We start from the raw sequence: 21,007 nt of genomic DNA on the forward strand, positions 1-21,007 counted from the left end.
ACATGAAAATAACTACACCGCCATCTTCAGAAACATGGATGTATCTACATCGCTATCTGTATAAACATGGAAATATCTACACCACTATCTGTATAAACATGGAAATATCTTCATTGCCATCTGTATAAACATGGAAATATCTACACCGCCATCTGTATAAAGATGGAAATATCTACACCGCAATCGGTATAAATATGGAAATAACTACACCGCTATCTCTATTGACAAGGAAATATCTACACCGCTATCTGTATAAACATGAAAATATCTACACTGCCATCTGTATAAAGATGGAAATATCTACACCGCAAGCTGTATAAACATGGAAATATCTACACCGCTATCTGTATAAACATGGAAATACCAACACCGCTATCTGTATAAACATGGAAATATCTACACCGGTATCTCTATAAACATGAAAATACTTACACCACCATCTCTATAAAGATGGAAATATTTACACCGCTATCTCTGTAAACTTAGAAATAACTAGACCGCCATCTCAATAAACATGGAATTATCTATACCGCTATCTGCATAAACATGGAATTATCTACACAGACATCTGTATAAACATGGAAATATCTACACCGCCATCTGTATAAACATGAAAATATCTACACCGCCATCTTCAGAAACATGGATGTATCTACACCGCCATCTGTATAAACATGGAAATATCTACACCACTACCTTTATAAACATGGAAATATCTTCACTGCCATCTGTATAAACATGGAAATATCTACACCGCCATCTGTATAAAGATGGATATATCTACACCGCAATCTGTATAAATATGGAAATATCTACACCGCTATCTCTATAGACATGGAAATATCTACACCGCTATCTAAATAAACATGAAAATATCTACACTGCCATCTGTATAAAGATGGAAATATCTACACCGAGAGCTGTATAAACATGGAAATATCTACACCGCTATCTGTATAAACATGGAAATACCAACACCGTTATCTGTACAAACTTGGAAATAACTACAGTGCTATCTCTATAAACATGAAAATACTTACACCACCATCTCTATAAACATGGAGATATTTACACAGCTATCTCTTTAAACATAGAAATAACTACACCGCTATCTCTATAAACATGGAAATATTTACACCGCTATCTGTATAAACATGGAAATATCTATACCGTAGTCTCTATAAAAATGGAAATATCTCCACCGCTCTCTGTATGAACATGAAAATATCTAAAACGCTATCTGTATAATCATGGACATATCTACACCGCAATCTGTATAAACATGAAAATTTCTACCACGCTATGTTTGTAAATACGGAAATATCTACACAGATATCTGTGTAAACTTGGAAATATCTACACAGCTATCTGCGTATACATGGAAATATCTACAAAGCAATCTGTGCAAAGATGGAAATATCTACACCGCTATCTCTGTAAACATGGAAATACCTACACCGCTACCTGTATAAACATGGAAATATCTACACCGCTGTCTGTATAAACAAGGAAATATCTACACCGCCATCTGTAGAAACATTTAAATATCTACACCGCAGTCTGTATAAACATGCAAACACCTACACCGCTATCTGTATAAATATGGAAATATCTACACCGCTATCTCTATAAAATGGAAATACCTACACCGCTTTCTCTATAAACATGAAAATATCTACACTGCTATCTCTATATACATGGAAATATCTACACCTCCATCTCTATAAACATGAAAATAACTACACCGCCATCTTCAGAAACATGGATGTATCTACATCGCTATCTGTATAAACATGGAAATATCTACACCACTATCTGTATAAACATGGAAATATCTTCACTGCCATCTGTATAAACATGGAAATATCTACACCGCCATCTGTATAAAGATGGAAATATCTACACCGCAATCTGTATAAATATGGAAATAACTACACCGCTATCTCTATTGACAAGGAAATATCTACACCGCTATCTGTATAAACATGGAAATATCTACACTGCCATCTGTATAAAGATGGAAATATCTACACCGCGAGCTGTATAAACATGGAAATATCTACACCGCTATCTGTATAAACATGGAAATACCAACACCGCTACCTGTATAAACATGGAAATATCTACACCGGTATCTCTATAAACATGAAAATACTTACACCACCATCTCTATAAACATGGAAATATTTACACCGCTATCTCTGTAAACTTAGAAATAACTAGACCGCCATCTCCATAAACATGGAATTATCTATACCGCTATCTGCATAAACATGGAATTATCTACACAGACATCTGTATAAACATGGAAATATCTACACCGCCATCTGTATAAACATGAAAATATCTACACCGCCATCTTCAGAAACATGGATGTATCTACACCGCCATCTATATAAACATGGAAATATCTACACCACTACCTGTATAAACATGGAAATATCTACACCGCCATCTGTATAAAGATGGACATATCTACACCGCAATCTGTATAAATATGGAAATATCAACCTAGCTATCTCTATAGACTTGGAAATATCTACACCGCTATCTAAATAAACATGAAAATATCTACACTGCCATCTGTATAAAGATGGAAATATCTACACCGAGAGCTGTATAAACATGGAAATATCTACACCAATATCTGTATAAACATGGAAGTACCAACACCGTTATCTGTATAAACATGGAAATAACTACAGTGCTATCTCTATGAACATGAAAATACTTACACCACCATCTCTATAAACATGGAGATATTTACAAAGCTATCTCTTTAAACATAGAAATAACTACACCGCTATCTCTATAAACATGGAAATATTTACACCGCTATCTGTATAAACATGGAAATATCTATACCGTAGTCTCTATAAAAATGGAAATATCTCCTCCGCTCTCTGTATAAACATGAAAATATCTACAACGCTATCTGTATAATCATGGACATATCTACACCGCAATCTGTATAAACATGAAAATTTCTACCACGCTATGTTTGTAAATACGGAAATATCTACACAGATATCTGTGTAAACTTGGAAATATCTACACAGCTATCTGCGTAAACATGGAAATATCTACAAAGCAATCTGTGCAAAGATGGAAATATCTACACCGCTATCTCTGTAAACATGGAAATACCTACACCGCTACCTGTATAAACATGGAAATATCTACACCGCTGTCTGTATAAACAAGGAAATATCTACACTGCCATCTGTAGAAACATTTAAATATCTACACCGCAATCTGTATAAACATGCAAATACCTACACCGCTATCAGTATAAATATGGAAATAAGTACACCGCTATCTCTATAAAATGGAAATACCTACACCGCTTTCTCTATAAACATGAAAATATCTACACTGCTATCTCTATATACATGGAAATATCTACACCTCCATCTCTATAAACATGAAAATAACTACACCGCCATCTTCAGAAACATGGATGTATCTACATCGCTATCTGTATAAACATGGAAATATCTACACCACTATCTGTATAAACATGGAAATATCTTCACTGCCATCTGTATAAACATGGAAATAACTACACCGCCATCTGTATAAAGATGGAAATATCTACACCGCAATCTGTATAAATATGGAAATAACTACACCGCTATCTCTATTGACAAGGAAATATCTACACCGCTATCTGTATAAACATGGAAATATCTACACTGCCATCTGTAAAAAGATGGAAATATCTACACCGCGAGCTGTATAAACATGGAAATATCTACACCGCTATCTGTATAAACATGGAAATACCAACACCGCTATCTGTATAAACATGGAAATATCTACACCGGTATATCTATAAACATGAAAATACTTACACCACCATCTCTATAAACATGGAAATATTTACACCGCTATCTCTGTAAACTTAGAAATAACTAGACCGCCATCTCTATAAACATGGAATTATCTATACCGCTATCTGCATAAACATGGAATTATCTACACAGACATCTGTATAAACATGGAAATATCTACACCGCCATCTGTATATACATGAAAATATCTACACCGCCATCTTCAGAAACATGGATGTATCTACATCGCCATCTGTATAAACATGGAAATATCTACACCACTATCTGTATAAACATGGAAATATCTTCACTGCCATCTGTATAAACATGGAAATATCTACACCGCCATCTGTATAAAGATGGACATATCTACACCGCAATCTGTATAAATCTGGAAATACCTACACCGCTATCTCTATAGACATGGAAATATCTACACCGCTATCTGAATAAATATGAAAATATCTACACTGCCATCTGTATAAAGATGGAAATATCTACACCGAGAGCTGTATAAACATGGAAATATCTACACAGCTATCTGTATAAACATGGAAATACCAACACCGTTATCTGTATAAACATGGAAGTAACTACAGTGCTATCTCTATAAACGTGAAAATACTTACACCACCATCTCTATAAACATGGAGATATTTACACAGCTATCTCTTTAAACGTAGAAATAACTACACCGCTATCTCTATAAACATGGAAATATCTACACCGCCAACTGCATAAACATGGAAATATCTACACAGACATCTGTATAAACATGGAAATATCTACACTGCCATCTGTAGAAAGATGGAAATGTCTACAAAGCGATCTGTATAAACATGGGAATTTCTACACCGCTACTTGTATAAACATGGAAATATCTACACTGCTATCTCTATCAACATGGAAATAACTACACCGCAATCTCTATAAACACGGAAATATCTACAATGCTATCTCTGTAAACATGGAAATACCTACACAGCTATCTGTGTAAACTTGGAAATATCTACACTGCTATCTGCGTAAGTTTGGCAATAACTAAACCTCAATCTGTGCAAAGATGGAAATACATACACCACTATCTCTATAAACATGGTAATATCTACACCGGTATCTGTATAAACATGGAAATATCTACACTGCCATCTGTATAAACATGGAAATATCTACACCATGATCTGTATAAACATGGAAATATTTACTCCGCTATGTGTATAAACATGGAAATATCTACACAGTTATCTGTATAAATATGGAAATATCTTCACCGCTGTCTCTATAAACATGGAAATATCTACACCGCCCTCTGTATAAACACGGAAATATCTACACTGCTATCTCTATAAACATGGAAATATCTACAATGCCATCTGTAAAAACATGGAAATACCTATACAGTCATCTGTATAAACATGGAAATATCTACACCACCATCTGTATAAACATGGAAATATCTACAATGCCATCTGTATACACATGGAAATACCTACACGGCAATCTGTGTATAGATGGAAACATCAACATCGCCATCTGTACAAACATGGAAATATCTACACCGCTGTCTCTATAAACATGGAAATACCTACACTGTGGTCTGTATAAACATGTAAATATCTACACCGGTATCTGTATAAAATGGAAATATCTACACCACGATCTGTATAAACATGGAGATATTTACACCGCTATCTGTATCAACATGGAAATAATTACACCGCAACCTGCATAAACATGGAAATATCTACACAGCAATCTGTGCAAAGATGGAAATATCTACACCGCAGTCTCTACAACATGGAAATATCTATACGGCTATCTGAATAAACATGGAAATAAGTACACCGCTATCTGTATAAACATGGAAATTTTTACACCACTACCTGCATAAACATGGAAATATCTCCACCGCTACCTTTTAAACACAGAAATACCTACACCGGTATCTTTAAAAACATGGAAATACCTACAATGCTATCGCTATAAACAATGAAATATCTACAACGCTATCTGTGTAAACATGGAAATATCTACACAGCTATCTGTGTAAACTTGGAAATATCTACAACGCAATCTGTGTAAGCATGGAAATATCTACAACGCTATCTGTGTAAACATGGAAATATTTACAACGCTATCTGTGTAAACAGGGAAATATCTACACAGCTATCTGTAAAACGTGGAAATATCTACACCACTATCTGTATAAACCTGAAAATATCTACACCGCTATCTGTATCAACATGTAAATAATTACACCGCTATCTGTATAAACATGGAAATATCTAAAATGATATCTCTGTAAACTTGGAAATATCTACACCGCTATATGTGTAAAGTTTGCAATGTCTACACGGCAATCTGTGCAAAGATGGAAATATCTTTACCGCTATATCTGTAAACATGGACATATCTACACTGCTATATGTATAAACATGGAAATATCTACAACGCTATCTGCATAAACATGGAAATATCTACATCGCTATCTGTATAAACAGGGAAATATCTCCACCGCTATCTGTGTAAACATGGAAATATCTACACCGCTATCTGTATATACATGGAAATATCTACACCGCTGTGTGTATAAACAAGGAAATATCTACACCGCCGTCTTTAGAAATATGGAAATATCTACACCGCCATCTGTATAAACATGGAAATACCTACACCGCTACCTGTATAAATATGGAAATGTCTACACCGCTATCTCTATAAACATGGAAATACCTACACCACTTGCACTATAAACATGGAAATATCTACACCGCAATCTCTGTAAACATGGAAATATCTACACCGCCATCTATGTAAACATGAAAATATCTACACTGCCATATTCAGAAACATGGCTGTATCTACACCGCCATCTGTATAAACGTGGAAATATCTAAACCGCAATGTGTATTAACGTGGAAATATCTCCATTACTATCTGTATAAACATGGAAATATCTACACCGCTATCTCTATAAACATGGAAAAATCTACACCGCCATCTGTATTAACATGGAAATATCTACACAGTCATCTGTATAAACCTGGAAATATCTACACTGCCATCTGTACAAACATGGAAATATATAAACAGTCATCTGTAGAATCATGGAAATATCTACACCGCTATCCCTATAAACATGGAAATAACTATACCGCTATCTCTATAAACATTGAAATATCTACACCACTATCTCCATCTTCATGGAAATATACACACCGCCATCTCTTTAAACATGGAGGTATCTACAACGCCATCTACATAAACAAGAAAATATCTACACTGCCATCTATATAAACATGGAAATATCTACACCGCCATCTCTAAAAACATGGAAATATCTACACTGCCATTTATAGAAAGATGGAAATATATACACCGCGATCTGTATAAACGTGGAAATATCTACACCGCTATGTGTATAAAGATGGAAATATCTACACCGCAATCTGTATAAACACGGAAATATCTACACCGCAATCTGTATAAACATGGAAATATCTACACCGCTATCTGTATAAATATGAAATATCTAAACCGCTATCTCTATAAAAATGGAAATATCTACATTGCTATCTGTATAAACATGGAAATATCCTCACTGCTATCTCTATGAACATGGATATATCTACACCGCTATCTCTATAAACATGGAAATATCTACACCGCCATCTCTATAAACATGGAAATACCTACACCGCCATCTGTATAAACATGGAAATATCTTCAGCGCTATCTGTATAAACATGGAAATTTCTACACCGTTATCTGTATAAATATGGAAATATCTACACCGCTATCTCTATAAACATGGAAATATCTACACCGCCATCTGTATAAACATGGAAATACCTATACAGTCATCTGTATAAACATGGAAATATCTACACCACCATCTGTATAAACATGGAAATAGCAACAATACCATCTGTATACACATGGAAATATCTACACAGACATCTGTGTAAATATGCAAATATCTACACCGCCATCTGTATAAATATGGAAATATCTACACCGCGATCAGAATGAACATGGAAATATCTACACCGCTATCTGTATAAACATGGAAATATCTCCACTGCTATCTCTATAAACATCGAAATGTCTACACCGCCATCTGTATAAACATGGAAATACTTACAAAGTTCTCTGAATAAACATAGAAATATCTACACTGCCATCTGTATAAACATGGAAATATCTACACAGCCATGTGTATATACATGGAAATATCTACACCGCTATCTATATAAACATGGAAATATCTACACCGCTCTCTGTATAAACATGGAAATATCTACACCGCCATCTACATACCCATAGAAATATCTGTGCCGCCATCTGTATAAACATGGAAATATCTACACGGTCATCTGTGTATAGATGGAAATATCAACACCACCATCTGTACTAAAATGGAAATATCTGCACCGCTGTCTGTATAAATATGGAAATATCTACACCGTGGTCTGTGTAAACATGGAAATATTTACACCGCTATCTGTATAAACATGGAAATATCTAAACAGTTATCTGTATAAATATGGAAATATCTACACCGCTATCTCCATAAACATGGAAATATCTACACCGCCATCTGTATAAACATGGGAATATCTACACTGCTATCTCTATAAACATGGAAATATCTACAATGCCATCTATAAAAACATGGAAATACCTATACAGTCATCTGTATAAACATGGAAATATCTACACCACCATCGGTATAAACATGGAAATATCTACAATGCCATCTGTTGACACATGGAAATACCTACATGGCAATCTGTGTATAGATGGAAACATGAACACCGACATGTGTACAAACATGGAAATATCTACACCGCTATCTCTATAAATATGGAAATACCTACGCTGCGGTCTGTATAAACAGGTAAATACCTACACCGCTATCTGTATAAACGGAAATATCTGCACCGCTATCTGTATAAACATGGAAATAAATACACCGCTATTTGTATAAACAAGGAAATATCTACACCACCATCTGTTTAAACATGGAAATATCTTCACAGACATCTGTTTATACATGGAAATATCTACACCGCTATCTGTATAAACATGGAAATATATACTCTGCTATTTGTATAAACAAGGAAATATCTACACCACCATCTGTTTAAACATGGAAATATCTACACAGACATCTGTTTATACATGGAAATATCTACACCGCGGTCTGTATTAACATGGAAATATCTAAACCGCTATCTTTATAACCATGGAAATATCTACACTGCTATCTCTGTAAACATGGAAATAACTACACCGTGATCTGTATAAACATGCAAATATTTACACCGCTATCTGTATAAACATGGAAATATCTACACCGTTATCTGTATAAATATGGAAATATCTACACCACTATCCCTATAAACATGGAAATATCTACACAGCCATCTGTATAAACATGGAAATATCTACACTGCTATCGCTATAAAAATGGAAATATCTACAATGCCATCTGTACAAACATGGATATACCTGTACAGTCATATGTATAAACATGGAAATATCTACACCACCATCTGTATAAACATGGAAATATCTACAATGCCATCTGTATACACATGGAAATACCTACACGGCAATCTGTGTAGAGATGGAAACATCAACACCGCCATCTGTACAAACATGGAAATATCTACACCGATATCTGTATAAACATGGAAATATCTACACCGCGGTCTGTATAAACATGGAAATTTCTACACCGGTATCTGTATTAACATGGAAATATCTGCAACACGATCTGTATAAACATGGAAATATTTACACCGCTATCTGTATATACATGGAAATATCTAAACCGCTATCTGTAAAAACATGGAAATAACTACACCGCTATTGGTATAAACAAGGAAATATCCACACCGTGATCTGTATAAACATGGAAATATATACACCGCTATTTGTATAAACAAGGAAATATCTACACCGCTATCTGTATAAACATGCAGATATCTACACCGCGATCTGTATACACATGGAAATATTTACACTGCTATCTGTATAAACATGGAAATATCTACACCGTTATCTGTATAAATATGGAAATATGTACACCGCTATCTCTATAAACATGGAAATATCTACACCGTGATCTGTATAAATATGGAAATATCTACACCGCTATCTCTATAAACATGGAAATATCTACACCACCATCTGTATAAACATGGAAATATCTACACTGCTGTCTCTATAAACATGGAAATATCTACAATGCCTTCTGTAAAAACATGGAAATACCTTTACAGTCATCTGTATAAACATGGAAATATCTACACCACCATCTGTATAAACATGGAAATATCTACAATGCCATCTGTATACACATGGAAATAACTACACGGCAATCTGTGTATAGATAGAAACATCAACACCGCCATTTGTACAAACATGGAAATATCTACACCGCTATCTGTACAAACATGGAAATATCTACACCGCTATCTGTATAAACATGGAAATATCTACACCGTTATGAGTATAAATATGGAAATATCTACACCGCTATCTCTATGAACATGGAAATATCTACACCGCCATCTCTATAAACATGGAAATATCTACACCACGATCAGTATTAACGTGGAAATATCTACACCGCTATCTCTATAAACATGGAAATATCTGTACTGCTATCTCTATAAACATCGAAATATCTACACCGCCATCTGTATAAACATGGAAATACTTACAAAGTTATCTGTATAAACATGGAAATATCTACACCGCCATCTGTAAAAACATGGAAATATATACACAGCCATGTGTATATACATGGCAATATCTACACCGCTATCTATATAAACATGGAAATAACTTCACGGCTATCTGTATAAATATGGAAATACCTACACCGCCATCGACATATCCATAGAAATATCTGTGCCGTCATCTGTATAAACATGGAAATATCTACACGGTCATCTGTGTATAGATGGAAATGTCAACACCGCCATCTGTACAAACATGGAAATATCTGCACCGCTATCTGTATAAACATGGAAATATCTATACCGCGATATGTATAAACATGGAAATATCTACACGGCTATCTGTATAAACATGGAAATATCTACAACGCTATCTCTATAAATATGGAAATATCTACACCATGATCTGTATAAACATGGAAATATCTACACCACCATCTGTTTAAACATGGAAATATCTACACAGACATCTGTTTATACATGGAAATATCTACACCGCTATCTGTATAAACATGCTAATAACTACAGCGCTATCGGTATAAATGTGGAAATATTTGCACTGCTATCCCTATAAACATGGTATTATCAACACCGCGATCTGTATAAAATTGGAAATGTCTACACCATGATCTGTATAAACATGGAAATAACTACACCGCGATCTGTATAAACATGGAAATAACTACACCGCTATTTGTATAAACAAGGAAATATCCACACCGTGATCTGTATAAACATGGAAATATCTACACCGCTATTTGTATAAACAAGGAAATATGTACACCGCTATCTCTATAATCATGGAAATATCTACACCGTGATCTTTATAAACATGGAAATATTTACACTGCTATCTGTATAAACATGGAAATATCTACACCGTTATCTGTATAAATATGGAAATATCTACACCGCTATCTCTATAAACATGGAATTATCTACACCGTTATCAGTATAAATATGGAAATATCTACACCCTATCTCTATGAACATAGAAATATCTACACCGCCATCTCTATAAACATGGAAATATCTACACCACGATCAGTATTAACGTGGAAATATCTACACCGCTATCTCTATAAACATGGAAATATCTGTAATGCTATCTCTATAAACATCGAAATATCTACACCGCCATCTGTATAAACATGGAAATACTTACAAAGTTATCTGTATAAACATGGAAATATCTACACCGCCATCTGTATAAACATGGAAATATATACAGAGCCATGTGTATATACATGGAAATATCTACACCGCTATCTATATAAACATGGAAATAACTTCACCGCTATCTGTATAAATATGGAAATACCTACACCGCCATCGACATATCCATAGAAATATCTGTGCCGTCATCTGTATAAACATGGAAATATCTACATGGTCATCTGTGTATAGATGGAAATATCAACACCGCCATCTGTACAAACATGGAAATATCTGCACCGCTATCTGTATAAACATGGAAATATCTATACCGCGGTATGTATAAACATGGAAATATCTACACGGCTATCTGTATAAACATGGAAATATCTACACCGCTATCTCTATAAATATGGAAATATCTACACAATGGTCTGTATAAACATGGAAATATCTACACCACCATCTGTTTAAACAAGGAAATATCTACACAGACATCTGTTTATACATGGAAATATCTACACCGCTATCTGTATAAACATGCTAATAACTACACAGCTATCTGTATAAATGTGGAAATATTTGCACCGCTATCCCTATAAACATGGTAATATCAACACCACGATATGTATAAAATTGGAAATACCTACAAAATGATCTGTATAAACATGGAAATATCTACACCGCGATCTGTATAAACATGGAAATATCTACACCGTGATCTGTACAAACATGGAAATATCTGCACCGCTATCTGTATAAACATGGAAATATCTACACCGCGGTCTGTATAAACATGGAAATATCTAAACCGCTATCTTTATAAACCTGGAAATATCTACACTGCTATCTCTGTAAACATGGAAATAACTACACTGTGATCTGTATAAACATGCAAATATTTACAACGCTATCTGTATAAACATGGAAATATCTACACCGTTATCTATATAAATATGGAAATATCTACACCACTATCTCTATAAACATGGAAATATCTACACAGCCATCTGTATAAACATGGAAATATCTACACTGCTATCGCTATAAAAATGGAAATATCTACAATGCCATCTGTACAAACATGGATATACCTGTACAGTCATATGTATAAACATGGAAATATCTACACCACCATCTGTATAAACATGGAAATATCTACAATGCCATCTGTATACACATGGAAATACCTACACGGCAATCTGTGTATAGATGGAAACATCTACACCGCCGTCTGTACAAACATGGAAATATCTACACCGATATCTGTATAAACATGGAAATATCTACACTGCGGTCTGTATAAACATGGAAATTTCTACACCGGTGTCTGTATAAACATGGAAATATCTGCAACACGATCTGTATAAACATGGAAATATTTACACCGCTATCTGTATATACATGGAAATATCTAAACCGCTATCTGTATAAACATGGAAATAACTACACTGCTATTGGTATAAACAAGGAAATATCCACACCGTGATCTCTATAAACATGGAAATATATACACCGCTATTTGTATAAACAAGGAAATATCTACACCGCTATCTGTATAAACATGGAAATATCTGCACCGCTATCTGTATAAACATGGAAATATCTATACCGCGGTATGTATAAACATGGAAATATCTACACGGCTATCTGTATAAACATGGAAATATCTACACCGCTATCTCTATAAATATGGAAATATCTACACAATGGTCTGTATAAACATGGAAATATCTACACCACCATCTGTTTAAACAAGGAAATATCTACACAGACATCTGTTTATACATGGAAATATCTACACCGCTATCTGTATAAACATGCTAATAACTACACAGCTATCTGTATAAATGTGGAAATATTTGCACCGCTATCCCTATAAACATGGTAATATCAACACCACGATATGTATAAAATTGGAAATACCTACAAAATGATCTGTATAAACATGGAAATATCTACACCGCGATCTGTATAAACATGGAAATATCTACACCGTGATCTGTACAAACATGGAAATATCTGCACCGCTATCTGTATAAACATGGAAATATCTACACCGCGGTCTGTATAAACATGGAAATATCTAAACCGCTATCTTTATAAACCTGGAAATATCTACACTGCTATCTCTGTAAACATGGAAATAACTACACTGTGATCTGTATAAACATGCAAATATTTACAACGCTATCTGTATAAACATGGAAATATCTACACCGTTATCTATATAAATATGGAAATATCTACACCACTATCTCTATAAACATGGAAATATCTACACAGCCATCTGTATAAACATGGAAATATCTACACTGCTATCGCTATAAAAATGGAAATATCTACAATGCCATCTGTACAAACATGGATATACCTGTACAGTCATATGTATAAACATGGAAATATCTACACCACCATCTGTATAAACATGGAAATATCTACAATGCCATCTGTATACACATGGAAATACCTACACGGCAATCTGTGTATAGATGGAAACATCTACACCGCCGTCTGTACAAACATGGAAATATCTACACCGATATCTGTATAAACATGGAAATATCTACACTGCGGTCTGTATAAACATGGAAATTTCTACACCGGTGTCTGTATAAACATGGAAATATCTGCAACACGATCTGTATAAACATGGAAATATTTACACCGCTATCTGTATATACATGGAAATATCTAAACCGCTATCTGTATAAACATGGAAATAACTACACTGCTATTGGTATAAACAAGGAAATATCCACACCGTGATCTCTATAAACATGGAAATATATACACCGCTATTTGTATAAACAAGGAAATATCTACACCGCTATCTGTATAAACATGGAAATATCTACACCGCGATCTGTATAAACATGGAAATATTTACACTGCTATCTGTATAAACATGGAAATATCTACACCGTTATCTGTATAAATATGGAAATATCTACACCGCTATCTCTATAAACATGGAAATATCTACACCGTGATCTGTATAAATATGGAAATATCTACACAGCTATCTCTATAAACATGGAAATATCTACACCGCCATCTGTATAAACATGGAAATATCTACACAGCTATCTCTATAAACATGGAAATATCTACACCGCCATCTGTAAAAACATGGAAATACTTACAAAGTTATCTGTATAAACATGGAAATATCTACACCGCCATCTGTATAAATATGGAAATATCTACACAGCCATGTGTACACACATGGAAATATCTACACCGCTCTCTATATAAACATGGAAATAACTACACCGCTATCTGTATATACATGGAAATACCTACACAACCATCTACATATACATAGAAATATCTGTGCCGTCATCTGTATTAACATGGAAATATCAACACGGTCATCTGTGTATAGATGGAAATAACAACACCGCCATCTGTACAAACATGGAAATATCTGCACCGCTATCTGTATAAACATGGAAATATCTATACCGCGGTCTGTATAAACATGGAAATACCTACACCGCTATCTGTATAAACATGGAAATATATACACCGCTATCTCTATAAACATGGAAATATCTACACCGTGATCTGTATGAACATGGAAATATTTACACCGATATCTGTATAAACATGGAAATTTCTACACCGTTATCTGTATAAATATGGAAATATCTACACCGCTATCTCTATAAACATGGAAATATATACACCGCTATCTCTATAAACATGGAAATATCTACACCGCCATCTGTATAAACATTGAAATATCCTCACTGCTATCTCTATGAACATGGATATATCTACACCGCTATCTCTGTAAACATGGAAATATCTACACCGCCATCTCTATAAACATGGAAATATCTACACCGCCATCTGTATAAACATGGAAATATCTACAGCGCTAACTGTATAAACATGGAAATATCTACACCGCTATCTGTATAAACATGGAAATATCTACACTGCGATCTGTATAAACATGGAAATATCTACACTGCGATGTGTATAAACATGGAAATATCTGCACCGTGATCTGTAGTAACATGGAAATATCTACACGGCTATCTGTATAAACTTGGAAATACCTACACAGCTATCTCTATAAACATGGAAATATCTACAACGCCATCTGTATAAACATGGAAATACTTACAAAGTTATCTGTATAAACATGGAAATATCTACACCGCCATCTGTATAAACATGGAAATATCTACACAGCCATGTGTACACACATGGAGATAGCTACACCGCTCTCTATATAAACATGGAAATAACTACACCGCTATCTGTATATACTTGGAAATATCTACACCGCCATCTACATATCCATAGAAATATCTGTGCCGCCATCCGTATAAACATGGAAATATCTACACGGTCATCTGTGTATAGATGGAAATAACAGCACCGCCATCTCTACAAACATGGAAATATATACAATGCTATCTGTGTAAACATGGAAATATCTACACAGCTATCTGTGTAAACATGGAATTATCTACCCAGCTATCTGTGTAAAAATGGAAATATCTACACAGCAATCTGTGCAAAGATGGAAATATCTACACCGCTATCACTGTAAACATGGAAATATCTACACCGCTATCTGTATAAACATGGAAATATCTATAACGTAGTCTGTATAAAAATGGAAATATCTCCACCGCTATCTGTATAAACATGAAAATATCTACAACGCTATCTGTATAATCATGGACATATCTACACCGCAATCTGTATAAACATGGAAATTTCTACCACGCTATGTTTGTAAATACGGAAATATCTACACAGATATCTGTGTAAACTTGGATATATCTACACAGCTATCTGCGTAAACATGGAAATATCTACAAAGCAATCTGTGCAAAGATGGAAATATCTACACCGCTATCTCTGTAAACATGGAAATACCTACACCGCTACCTGTATAAACATGGATATATCTACACCGCTGTCTGTATAAACAAGGAAATATCTACACCGCCATCTGTAGAAACATTTAAATATCTACACCGCAATCTGTATAAACATGCAAATACCTACACCGCTATCTGTATAAATATGGAAATATCTACACCGCTATCTCTATAAAATGGAAATACCTACACCGCTTTCTCTATAAACATGAAAATATCTACACTGCTATCTCTATATACATGGAAATATCTACACCTCCATCTCTATAAACATGAAAATATCTACAACGCCATCTTCAGAAACATGGATGTATCTACATCGCTATCTGTATAAACATGGAAATATCTACACCACTATCTGTATAAACATGGAAATACCTTCATTGCCATCTGTATAAACATGGAAATATCTACACCGCCATCTGTATAAAGATGGAAATATCTACACCGCAATCTGTATAAATATGGAAATAACTACACCGCTATCTCTATTGACAAGGAAATATTTACACCGCTATCTGTATAAACATGGAAATATCTACACTGCCATCTGTATAAAGATGGAAATATCTACACCGCGAGCTGTATAAACATGGAAATATCTACACCGCTATCTGTATAAACATGGAAATACCAACACCGCTATCTGTATAAACATGGAAATATCTACACCGGTATCTCTATAAACATGAAAATACTTACACCACCATCTCTATAAACATGGAAATATTTACACCGCTATCTCTGTAAACTTAGAAATAACTAGACCGCTATCTCTATAAACATGGAATTATCTATACCGCTATCTGCATAAACATGGAAGTATCTACACAGACATCTGTATAAACATGGAAATATCTACACCGCCATCTGTATAAACATGAAAATATCTACACCGCCATCTTCAGAAACATGGAAATACCTACACCGCTACCTGTATAAACATGGAAATATCTACACCGCTGTCTGTATAAACAAGGAAATATCTACACTGCCATCTGTAGAAACATTTAAATATCTACACCGCAATCTGTATAAACATGCAAATACCTACACCGCTATCAGTATAAATATGGAAATAACTACACCGCTATCTCTATAAAATGGAAATACCTACACCGCTTTCTCTATAAACATGAAAATATTTACACTGCTATCTCTATATACATGGAAATATCTACACCTCCATCTCTATAAACATGAAAATAACTACACCGCCATCTTCAGAAACATGGATGTATCTACATCGCTATCTGTATAAACATGGAAATATCTACACCACTATCTGTATAAACATGGAAATATCTTCACTGCCATCTGTATAAACATGGAAATAACTACACCGCCATCTGTATAAAGATGGAAATATCTACACCGCAATCTGTATAAATATGGAAATAACTACACCGCTATCTCTATTGACAAGGAAATATCTACACCGCTATCTGTATAAACATGGAAATATCTACACTGCCATCTGTAAAAAGATGGAAATATCTACACCGCGAGCTGTATAAACATGGAAATATCTACACCGCTATCTGTATAAACATGGAAATACCAACACCGCTATCTGTATAAACATGGAAATATCTACACCGGTATATCTATAAACATGAAAATACTTACACCACCATCTCTATAAACATGGAAATATTTACACCGCTATCTCTGTAAACTTAGAAATAACTAGACCGCCATCTCTATAAACATGGAATTATCTATACCGCTATCTGCATAAACATGGAATTATCTACACAGACATCTGTATAAACATGGAAATATCTACACCGCCATCTGTATATACATGAAAATATCTACACCGCCATCTTCAGAAACATGGATGTATCTACACCGCCATCTATATAAACATGGAAATATCTACACCACTACCTGTATAAACATGGAAATATCTACACCGCCATCTGTATAAAGATGGACATATCTACACCGCAATCTGTATAAATATGGAAATATCTACCTAGCTATCTCTATAGACTTGGAAATATCTACACCGCTATCTAAATAAACATGAAAATATCTACACTGCCATCTGTATAAAGATGGAAATATCTACACCGAGAGCTGTATAAACATGGAAATATCTACACCACTATCTGTATAAACATTGAAGTACCAACAACGTTATCTGTATAAACATGGAAATAACTACAGTGCTATCTCTATAAACATGAAAATACTTACACCACTATCTCTATAAACATGGAGATATTTACAAAGCTATCTCTTTAAACATAGAAATAACTACACCGCTATCTCTATAAACATGGAAATATTTACACCGCTATCTGTATAAACATGGAAATATCTATACCGTAGTCTCTATAAAAATGGAAATATCTCCTCCGCTCTCTGTAGAAACATGAAAATATCTACAACGCTATCTGTATAATCATGGACATATCTACACCGCAATCTGTATAAACATGAAAATTTCTACCACGCTATGTTTGTAAATACGGAAATATCTACACAGATATCTGTGTAAACTTGGAAATATCTACACAGCTATCTGCGTAAACATGGAAATATCTACAAACCAATCTGTGCAAAGATGGAAATACCTACACCGCTATCTCTGTAAACATGGAAATACCTACACCGCTACCTGTATAAACATGGAAATATCTACACCGCTGTCTGTATAAACAAGGAAATATCTACACCGCCATCTGTAGAAACATTTAAATATCTACACCGCAATCTGTATAAACATGCAAATACCTACACCGCTATCTGTATAAATATGGAAATAACTACACCGCTATCTCTATAAAATGGAAATACCTACACCGCTTTCTCTATAAACATGAAAATATCTACACTGCTATCTCTATATACATGGAAATATCTACACCTCCATCTCTATAAACATGAAAATAACTACACCGCCATCTGTATAAAGATGGACATATCTACACCGCAATCTGTATAAATATGGAAATAACTACACCGCTATCTCTATAGACATGGAAATATCTACACCGCTATCTGAATAAATATGAAAATATCTACACTGCCATCTGTATAAAGATGGAAATATCTACACCGAGAGCTGTGTAAACATGGAAATATCTACACAGCTATCTGTATAAACATGGAAATACCAACACCGTTATCTGTATAAACATGGAAATAACTACAGTGCTATCTCTATAAACATGAAAATACTTACACCACCATCTCTATAAATATGGAGATATTTACACAGCTATCTCTTTAAACATAGAAATAACTACACCGCTATCTCTATAAACATGGAAATATCTACACCGCCAACTGCATAAACATGGAAATATCTACACAGACATCTGTATAAACATGGAAATATCTACACTGCCATCTGTAGAAAGATGGAAATGTCTACAAAGCGATCTGTATAAACATGGGAATTTCTACACCGCTACTTGTATAAACATGGAAATATCTACACTGCTATCTCTATCAACATGGAAATAACTACACCGCAATCTCTATAAACACGGAAATATCTACAATGCTATCTCTGTAAACATGGAAATACCTACACAGCTATCTGTGTAAACTTGGAAATATCTACACTGCTATCTGCGTAAGTTTGGCAATAACTAAACCTCAATCTGTGCAAAGATGGAAATACATACACCACTATCTCTATAAACATGGTAATATCTACACCGGTATCTGTATAAACATGGAAATATCTACACTGCCATCTGTATAAACATGGAAATATCTACACCATGATCTGTATAAACATGGAAATATTTACTCCGCTATGTGTATAAACATGGAAATATCTACACAGTTATCTGTATAAATATGGAAATATCTTCACCGCTGTCTCTATAAACATGGAAATATCTTCACAGTTATCTGTATAAATATGGAAATATCTTCACCGCTGTCTCTATAAACATGGAAATATCTACACCGCCCTCTGTATAAACACGGAAATATCTACACTGCTATCTCTATAAACATGGAAATATCTACAATGCCATCTGTAAAAACATGGAAATACCTATACAGTCATCTGTATAAACATGGAAATATCTACACAGCAATCTGTGCAAAGATGGAAATATCTACACCGCAGTCTCTACAACATGGAAATATCTATACGGCTATCTGAATAAACATGGAAATAAGTACACCGCTATCTGTATAAACATGGAAATTTTTACACCACTACCTGCATAAACATGGAAATATCTCCACCGCTACCTTTTAAACACAGAAATACCTACACCGGTATCTTTAAAAACATGGAAATACCTACAATGCTATCGCTATAAACAATGAAATATCTACAACGCTATCTGTGTAAACATGGAAATATCTACACAGCTATCTGTGT

This window comes from Pan troglodytes, chromosome 19 (genome assembly GCF_028858775.2).
Source record: "Pan troglodytes isolate AG18354 chromosome 19, NHGRI_mPanTro3-v2.0_pri, whole genome shotgun sequence".
In the NCBI taxonomy this organism is placed as follows: Eukaryota; Metazoa; Chordata; class Mammalia; order Primates; family Hominidae; genus Pan; species Pan troglodytes.